Source organism: Pristiophorus japonicus, chromosome 20, assembly GCF_044704955.1.
Source record: "Pristiophorus japonicus isolate sPriJap1 chromosome 20, sPriJap1.hap1, whole genome shotgun sequence".
NCBI classification, from domain to species: Eukaryota; Metazoa; Chordata; class Chondrichthyes; family Pristiophoridae; genus Pristiophorus; species Pristiophorus japonicus.
Genome location: NC_091996.1, coordinates 78,287,626 through 78,295,806, shown reverse-complemented (window position 1 = coordinate 78,295,806; position 8,181 = coordinate 78,287,626). Strand labels below are relative to the sequence as shown.

Sequence of the window (8,181 nt, the reverse complement as noted above, 5' to 3'; positions counted from 1 at the left end):
TCACAGAAGCATTTCTCATTTAAACAGACATTCATAAGAGTCTCTTTTCTTTCCTATTAATTTTTTTTTTTTTTTTTTTTTTGGATCCATGATTGATCATCTATCCCTATCTAGCTCTAACTATCTTTCCAAGTCGCCGCTTGGTTTGCGTCATCGCGCAATTTCCCTATCTCTATCCCTATTCTAAGTTTGAAAGGTATTCACCAGATTGTCTTGGATCTCGTTCAGACACTACCTGAGAACCAGCGAGTGGCTAAACTTTCCTCAGACTTTTGAAACCGGGGGAAACTGGAGCAGTATTGAAATCATACTCACTCCAGTGGCCATTTTCCCCTCGTCTCGTCCAAGGCTAGTCTGGCTCTTAATTCGCAAGTTTTCGGCAGTCGTCCGTTGAGATCCCACTTCTGACACCAAATGTTAATTCCTGGATTCTTTTACTTCAATCTGGTTCAGTAAAATTACTGAGTCGAATACCTCTTGTGCTTTGAACAAAGCAGTCTTTATTACCGGCCAGTAAGACCTATCAGACAGAAGATATACTCTCTGGATAGAGCGTACACACTCCCTACGGATAGGTGAAGTTACATCGTAAAGCGTTAACAGTTATACAGTTTTGAAATCAGATAACAAAATACAAATGGATTGACAGTCTAACTCAGCCACTCATTAGTCAATCTATATGAGATGTTCTTCTTGAAAGCTCAAGTATTGCCTCTAAATGTTTCAATCTAATGGTGTGACTATTTACTGAGACCTTGCAATTCTGCAGATGTATTTCATGTTACAATTATATATTATTGGCAGGATTAGTGACTTGAAACCTTGAGACAGACTGTTAGCTATGCTGATGTTGCACTATTTGCAATCTGACATTCTCCCAGCTATTCTTCCATGGCTTATACATTTTCATATATCCCGTTTACTTTACTGTCCTTAATTCCATATATTCCGTTCAGATATCCACAACTGTGGGGTGGGTTTATATCAGACAGGAGGGGATTGGTGTCAGTGACTGTGGGGTGGGTTTATATCAGACAGGAGGGGATTGGTGTCAGTGACTGTGGGGTGGGTTTATATCAGACAGGAGGGGATTGGTGTCAGTGACTGTGGGGTGGGTTTATATCAGACAGGAGGTGATTGGTGTCAGTGACTGTGGGGTGGGTTTATATCAGACAGGAGGGGATTGGTGTCAGTGACTGTGGGGTGGGTTTATATCAGACAGGAGGGGATTGGTGTCAGTGACTGGTGTTGGTTTCTATCAGACAAGATAAACTAATGACATTAGGAAAAGATATATAATTTTTATATCTAATGTTATTCCTATGTTTAAGAAGGGAGACACAATAACTGCAGTAAACCACAGACTAGCTTAATGCAGTCAGCATGGATTACAAAAGGGAAGGCCATGCTTGACCAACCTCAGTGAATTCTTTGAAGAGGAAACAGAAACGGTAATATACTTGGATTTTCAAAAGACTTTCGATAAGATACCACACAGTGGACTCATGACTAAAGTCAGAGCATGTGCCCCTGGTTGTTGACCCCTCTTCTAAGGGAAATAGGTCCTTCCTAGCCACTCTATCTGGACCCCTCATAATTTTATACAGTTAAATCTCTCTTCAGCTGCCTCTGTTCCACAGAAAACAACTCCAGCCTATCCAATCTTTCCTCATAGCTAAAATTCCCTAGTCCAGGCAACATCCTTGTAAATCTCCTCTGTACCCTGTCTAGTGCAATCACATCGTTCCTGTAATGTGGTGACCAGAACTGCTTGCAGTACTCTAGTTGTGATCTAACTAGTGCTTTATACAGTTCAAGCATAACCTCCCCACTCTTATATTCTGTGGCTAATAAAGGCAAGAATTCCGTATGCCGCCTTAACCATCTTATCTACTTGGCCTGCTACCTTCAGGGATCTGTGCACTCCAAGGTCCCTTTGTTCCTCTACACTGCTCAGTGTCCAACCATTTAAAGTGTATTCCCTTGCCTTGTTAGCCCTCCCCAAATGCATTACCTCACACTTCTCCAGATTGAATTCCATTTGCCACTGTTCTGCCCACCTGACCAGTCCATTGATATCTTCCTGCAGTCTGCAGCTTTCTTCCTCGTCATTAACCACAAGCCCAATTTTTGTATTGTCTGCAAACTTTTTAATAATGCCCCCCTACGTCCAAGTCTAAATCATTGATGTATACCACAAACAGCAAGAGACCCAGTACTGAGCCCTGTGGAACCCCACAGGAAACAGCCTTCCAATCACAAAAACTCCAGTCGACCATTACCCTTTGCTTCCTGTCCATGAGCCAATTTTGGATCCAACGTGTCACCTTCACTTGGATCCCAGGCCGTTTACTTTTCTGACCAGTCTGCCATGTGGGAACTTGTCAAAGGCCTTGGCCAAGGGCAGGGGAGTGGGACTTGCTGAGGTGCTCTTGCAGAGAGCTGGCACAGGCTCAACAGGCCGCATAGCCCTCTTCCGTGCTGTAACCATTCTCTGATTCTATGGTAAGATCCTTGTAGACTACATCAAATGCGCGCATCGACATTCCTTGTTACCTCCTTAAAACATTCAATCAAGTTAGACACGACCTTCCCATAACAAATCCATGCTGACTGTTCTTGATTAATCGATGCCTTTCTAAATGACAATTAATACTGTTCCTCAGAAATTCTTCCATCAATTTTCCCACCACCGAGGTTCGGCTGACTGGCCTGTAATTACTCGGTCTCTCCGTTTCTCCCTTTTTAAATAACAGTACAACGTGAGCAGTCCTCGGCACCACACCTGTAGCCAGAGAGGATTGAAAATGATGGTTAGAACCTCTGCTATTTCCTCCCTTGCTTCTCTTAACTGCTTGGGATACACTTCATCCGGGCCTGGGGATTTATCCACTTTCAAAAGATGCTGCCCTTCATACTATCTCTCTCACTATATTTATCTCATCTGATATTTCACACTCCTGCTTAACTACAATGTCTGCATCGATCCTCTCTTTTGTGAAGACAGACGGAATATATTCATTAAGAACCATTCCCACGTCTTCCGTCTTCACATTCCACAACCTTCCTTTTTGGTCTCCTACTCTTTCTTTAGTTATTCTCTTGCTCTTAATGTATTCATAAAACATCTTTGGGTTTTCCTTGATTTTACTTGCCAATATTTTTTCATGCTCTCCTAATTTCCTTTTTAGTTTCACCCCTGCACTTTCTATACTCGTCGAGGGTTTCTGCAATATTGAGCTCTCGGTATCTGACATAAGCTTCCCTTTTTTGCCTTATCAAAACCTTTATGCCCCTTGATATGCAGGGAACTCTAGATTTGGGTGTCCCACCCTTTTTGTTTGTGGGAACATATTTGGTCTGAACCCTCAGGATCTCCTCCTTGAATGCCTCCCACTGCTCTGACACTTCAAGAAGTTGTTTCCAGTCCACTTTTGCTAAATCACATCTCAGCTGATTAAAATTGGCCTTTCCCCCGATCGAGAACTTTTAATCCTTGTCTACCTTTGTCCTTTTCCATAACTACCCCAAATGTAACTGAATTATGATCACTAGCACCACAATACTCTCTCCACCTGCCCAGCTTCATCCCCTAAAACTAAATCTCTCACTTGTTGGGCTTGCTCGGTACTGGCTAAAAAAGTTCTCCTGAATGCATTTTAAGAATTCTGCTCCCGCTATACCATTTACACTGATTCCATCCCAGTTAATGCTAGGGTAGTTGAAATGCTCTACTATTATTGCCCTATTTTATTTAACCTTCTCAGAAATATGCCTACATATTTGCTTGTCTATCTCCCTCTGTCTCTTTGGGGGTCCCAGCAGTGTAACTACCCCTTTACATGATGTTTGGTTTGTACTTCCTGTCTACAAATGCTCCACTTCTAAAACCCTGTGGTAAGTTTAGAAAGGAGGAGAACAGGGAAAATGTTGCCTCATGTCCCCCTTTCCCAGTCCAGGGGCAGTGAAGTTGATTTTCAGGCCCCAGCTGCTGCACAGGTTGGTTGAAAGTATCAACAGTAATGGTGGCTGCAATACCCACAAGCCCCTGTGCTCCAGCCGCCATGCTAAGTTGTCGCTGACAACACCAATGTGCCATTATCGACGGAACTTTCTCGGTGCCGCACATGCTCACCTTCACATGGTCCATCTCTGACTCTTCCCTTCCCTTCCTCGACTTCTCTGTCTCCATTTCTGGGACAGGCTATCGACAAACATCCACTAGAAGCCCACTGACTCCCACAGCTACCTGGACCACACTTCCTCCCACCCCGCTTCCTGAAAGAACTCCATTCCATACGAGTGTTTCCGATGTTTTCCTTTTTCCTCAACCGAGGATTCCCTCGACCGTGTCCATTCTATTTCCCACACCTCTGCTCTCACCCCCTTCCCCTCCCTCTCAGAACTATGACAGGATTCAACTTGTCCTCACCTTTCACCCCACCAGCCTCCACACTCAACAGATCATCCTCTGCCATTTCTGCCACCTCCAGCGTGATCCCACCACCAATCACATCTTCCCCTCCCGTCTCAGCATTCTGAAGGGACCGCTCCCTCTGCAACACTCTGGTCCATTCCACAATCACCCCCAACACCCCCTCCCCTTCCCACGGCACCTTCCCGTGCAAGCACAGCAGATGCAACACCTGCCCTTTTACCTCCTCCCTTCTCACTATCCAGGGCCCCAAACACTCCTTCCAGGTGAAACAGTGATTTTCTTGTACTTTTTGCAATTTAGTATTCTGTATTCATGATCACGATGCATCGGATTATATCGGGTATACGGCACAGAAACAGGCCATTCAACCCCAGCAGACCATACCGCCGTTTATGCTCCACTCCCATCTTTCCTCATCTAAATCTATCAGCATAACCCTCTATTCCCTTCTCCCCCATATACTTGTCTAGCTTCCCCTTAAATGCATCTGTATTATTTGTTTCAACCACTCCCTGTGGCAGTGAGTTCCACATTCTCACCACTCTCTGGGTAAAGGATTTTCTTCTGAATTTCCTAATGGATTTCCTGGTGACTATCTTATATTGATGGCCTCTAGTTATGCTCTTCCCAACAAGTGGAAACATTCTCTCTCTATCCACATATGAAAAATATTCATAATTTTAAAGACCTTTATTAAGTCACCCCTCAGCCTTCTTTTTTTCAAGAGAAAAGAGACCCAGCCTGTCCATCCTTTCCTGATGTGTATACCCTCGCATTTCTGGTATCATCCTTTTAAATCTTCTCTGCACCCTCTCCTGTGCCTCTATATCCTTTCTATAATATGGCGGCCAGAATTGTACGCAATACTGTGTGTGGTTTAACCAAGGTTCGATACAAGTTTAACATAATTTCCCTATTTTTCAATTCTATACCTCCAGTAATAAACCTGAGTGCTTTGTTTGCATTTCTATGGCCTTGCTAACCTGTGTTGCAACTTTTAGTAATTTGTGTACTTGTTCTCCGAGATCCCTTTGTTCTCCAACCCCGTCCTTCCCACACCCTTCAAGAAATAAATGACTTCCCTATTCTTCCTACCAAAATATAATACAGGTACAACGTCTGAAGTCTGGCCACCTCGGGACTGAATCCGTGCCGGTTTTTGTGTTTTGCCGGATTTCGGACCTCGCTGTTGGCGCTCCTCGATGGCCGCCCATTCATGCCACCTGCGACCCCCTGGCACTGTGTTTTTTTACCGGTTTCCTCGCCCTTGCCGCCCGATGTTGCCATCTTGGCCGCCTCAAAAAGGCCGTTTTTTGGACAATTACGGTTTTCAGAATTCAGGATTCGGGACATTGTACCTGTACCTCACATTTATCCATGCTAAACTTCATTTGCCAAATTCTGCAAGTTTAGTAATGTCCTGTAATTTGTTGCAGTCCTCCTATCTCCCCCAATTTGGTGTCATCCGCAGATTTGGAAATTGTGTTTTTGGTTTCAAATATAAATTGTTATTGTAAATTGTGAACAGCAGTGGTCCCAGCATTGATCCTTGTGGGACACCACTACCACATTCTGCCACTGTGAATAGCTACCCTTTACCCCTACTCTCTGCTTTCTGTCTTGAAGCCAGATAGCTATCCATTCTGCTGCTTGTCCCCTGACTCTGCATTCTCTGACCTTGTTCATCAGTCTATTATGGTGTACAAAATCCAGATAAATTACATCAACTACATTACCATTGTCTACTCTCTTACCTCTTCAAAAAATTCAATGTTGGTCAAGCAAGACTTTCCCTTTTGAAATCCATGCTGACTATTCATTATTATATTTTTAGAAACATAGACATAGAAAAATAGGTGCAGGAGTAGGCCGTTCGGCCCTTCGAGCCTGCACCACCATTCAATCAGATCATGGCTGATCATTCACCTCAGTACCCCTTTCCTGCTTTCTCTCCATACCCCTTAATCTCTTTAGCCATAAGGGCCATATCTAACTCCCTCTTGAACATATCCAATAAACTGGCATCAACAACTCTCTGCGGTGGGCAATTCCATAGGTTAACAACTCTCTGAGTGAAGAAGTTTCTCCTCATCTCAGTCCTAAATGGCTTATCCCTTATCCTTAGACTGTGTCCCCTGGTTCTGGACTTCCCCAACATTGGGAACATTTTTCCTGCATCTAACCTGTCCAGTCCCATCAGAATGTTTTATGTTTCTATGAGATTCCCTCTCATCCTTCTAAACTCAAGTGAATACAGGCCCAGACAATCCAGTCTCTCCTCGTATGTCAGTCCTGCCATCCCGGGAATCAGTCTGGTGAACCTTCGCTGCACTCACTCTATAGCAAGAACGTACTTCCTCGGGTTAGGAGACCAAAACTGAACATAATATTCCAGGTGAGGCCTCACCAAGGCCCTGTACAACTACAGTTACACCTCCCTGCTCCTATACTCAAATCCCCTAGCTATGAAGGCCAACATACCATTTGCTGCCTTCTTCACTGCCTGCTGTACCTGCATGCCAACTTTCAATGACTGATGTTCTTCTATTTTTTTCCTTTAGCAGGGATGATATTATTTTTCCTACCACCGATGTTAAGCTGCTGGTCTATAATTATCTGGACATGTTCTGTCCCCTTTCTTAAATATAGCTATTACCTTAGCTATCCGCCAGTCCTCTGGCACTACATCTTTTTCTAACGAATTACTAAACATGTACAGTAAAGCCTTTTCTATCTGTTCTCTAGATTATTTTTGAATGCCTGGGTGCAATCCATCCGGACCAGGGGTTTTGTCCTCTTTGAGCTTGATTAGTTTCTTTAATATATCCCCTTTTTAAATTTAAATGCACTTATCTAATTTCTAATCTCATCATTCAATATCATGTCCACCTGTTCTATCTCCCTGGTAAATACTGAAGCAAAATAATGATTTAATATTTCTGCCATCTCTCCACCGTTACCTATGTATTACCCTGTCTATCCCTGAATGGCCCTATTCCCATCCCAGCCTTCCTTATTTTATTGATGTGCCTGTAAAATAGTTTACTATTTTGTTATTTAGCTGGCTCTGATTTGTCCCCATTTTTGAAAATGGGAACTACGTGAGCTACCTTCCAATCTGAGGCAACAATCCCTGACTCTATTGAGCTGTTGACGATACGGGCAAGGGGCTAACTCCTGGAGGCCCCACTCCCTGAGCCTACAACCTTCAGCGGGGTCAGTGGTGGAGTTCCACAGCGGGAGTGATCCCAGAGTAACTGTCAGGATCGCACCCCCGTGGATGTCCCGGGTCGTGTAGTTTTAGTTATCCTTGTGTCTAACACACACACATCAATAAAAGAGGGAATTCCTGGAAACACGCTGCAGGTCCTTCTTTATCTGGAGATCACTTGTCTGTTGTATAATTGTACCAGCAGTTATCAGGCTCCTGTGAACTCCTCCGTCTGCTATTTTAATGCAGACTTTAACCAATAACGGATTTATTTAAATGTGTTAAAGCCTGCCTTAAAATGGTAGATTTAGGATTGTCACACAAATACTTTAAATCTTCATAGAATAATTACCAGTCATTTTTATACTGGAAACATAAACCTGCCGTTCCACTTTCAGTCAGGATCAGATCGCAGATTTACACCAATCTCTGATTGGACAGCACATTCCCAGCATTCACCATTGTTTTTCTCCACTCTCAACACTGTTGTAAAGGAGCCTTCTGTTCCGTGCCCAGGAACTCTGAATCATGG

General features: G+C 43.6%; 1 long non-coding RNA gene across 1 annotated transcript in view; it reads right to left on the bottom strand.

Annotated features, from left to right (window-relative positions):
- Positions 1–483: 483 nt before the first annotated feature.
- The window catches only part of LOC139232630 (uncharacterized), a 152,768-nt gene continuing 145,070 nt past the window's right edge, over positions 484–8,181 (bottom strand). The window contains exon 2 of the long non-coding RNA XR_011588062.1: positions 484–966. This is a non-coding gene — a long non-coding RNA (uncharacterized lncRNA). The remainder of the gene's footprint in view (positions 967–8,181) is intronic.